The sequence below is a fragment of the Mandrillus leucophaeus genome, unplaced genomic scaffold (assembly GCF_000951045.1).
Source record: "Mandrillus leucophaeus isolate KB7577 unplaced genomic scaffold, Mleu.le_1.0 Scaffold1024, whole genome shotgun sequence".
In the NCBI taxonomy this organism is placed as follows: Eukaryota; Metazoa; Chordata; class Mammalia; order Primates; family Cercopithecidae; genus Mandrillus; species Mandrillus leucophaeus.
Window position 1 is genome coordinate 194005 of NW_012098366.1, and position 1335 is coordinate 195339.

At 44.2% G+C, this 1335-nt stretch overlaps 1 pseudogene across 1 annotated transcript in view; it reads left to right on the plus strand.

Annotated features, from left to right (window-relative positions):
- LOC105537602 overlaps positions 1–1335 on the plus strand; it is a 12320-nt pseudogene that overhangs the window by 9970 nt on the left and 1015 nt on the right. The gene's annotated exons all lie outside the window — the stretch shown is intronic.

A 1335-nucleotide genomic window follows, 5' to 3' on the forward strand; every position in this document is an offset into this window, starting at 1 on the left:
AAAAAAAAAAAAAAAAAAAATTAGGGCTCCTGAAAGGCCAAAAGAGACATATTAGGCTAATTTGGTACATTACAATTATATAGGAACCATTGTCAAATAAGAAATGGTGTCTAGGCCGGGCATGGTGGCTCATGCCTATAATCCTAGCACTTTGGGAGGCCGAGGTGGGCGAATCACCTGAGGTCAGGAGTTTGAGACCAGCCTGGCCAACATGGTGAAACCCCATCTCTACTAAAAATACAAAAATTAGCTGGGTGTGGTGGCACATGCCTATTTTAAGTTTCTTCATGATGTTTTTAGTTGGCTCATTAATGGAATAAGTTCTTTTTTTACCATTTTGGCATACAAATTCTGTCTCTGTCTCTCTTTTTTAAAAAAGAAACAGGATGTTACTCTGTTGTTCAGGCTGGGGTGCAATGGCACAATCACAGCTCGCTACAGCCTTGACCTCCCAGACTCAAGTGATCCTCCCATCTCAGCCCCCACAGTAGGTGGGACCACAGGTGTGTGCCACCATGCCCAGCTAATTTGTGCGTGTGTGTGTACAGAGTCTTATTATGTTGCCAAAGCTGGTCTCAAACTCCTCAAGCATTCCTCCTGCCTTGGCCTCTCAAAATGCTAGGATTACAAGTGTGAGCCAACACACACAGCCCAGATTCTCTTTTTGATTGTAATCTTTCTGCACATTATATTTCTACTATTCAAATTATTGTTACATATCTCTCATTTTACTTCTTCTGAGAAAACAAAAATGGTATTTGTATTAGTCTGTTCTCACGCTGCTGATAAAGACATATCCAAGACTGGGCAATTTATAAAAGAAAGAGGTTTAATGGACATACAGTTCCACATGGCTGGGGAGGTCTCACAATCGTGGCAGAAGGCAAGGAGGAGCAAGTCACATCTTACATGGATGGCGGCAGGCCAAAAGAGCTTGAGCAGGCAAACTCCCATTTTTAAAACCATCAGATCTCACCAGACTCATTCACTATCACAAGACCAGCACAGGAAAGACGCACCCCCATAATTCAACCCCCACCAGGCTGCTCCCATGATGTGGGAATTGTGGGAGCTACAATTCCCATGAGATTTGGGTGGGGACACAGCCATTCAAAATGAGATTTGGGTGGGGACAGAGCCCAACTATATCCCTATTGCAAAGACTAGAGATGGTTCAACAAAGCTGGCAAATCTCCCTCATTTGGAATCCTGCTGGGCCCAGTCTGTTTTCCGTCAGCAATGCTCTGCTGTTAAAGCTATATATCAAGCACTCTCCCTCTGTGCCCAGGGACTCCTCCAGAAGAGGAGGGCACTTGAGATAATAAGGGTGGGTTT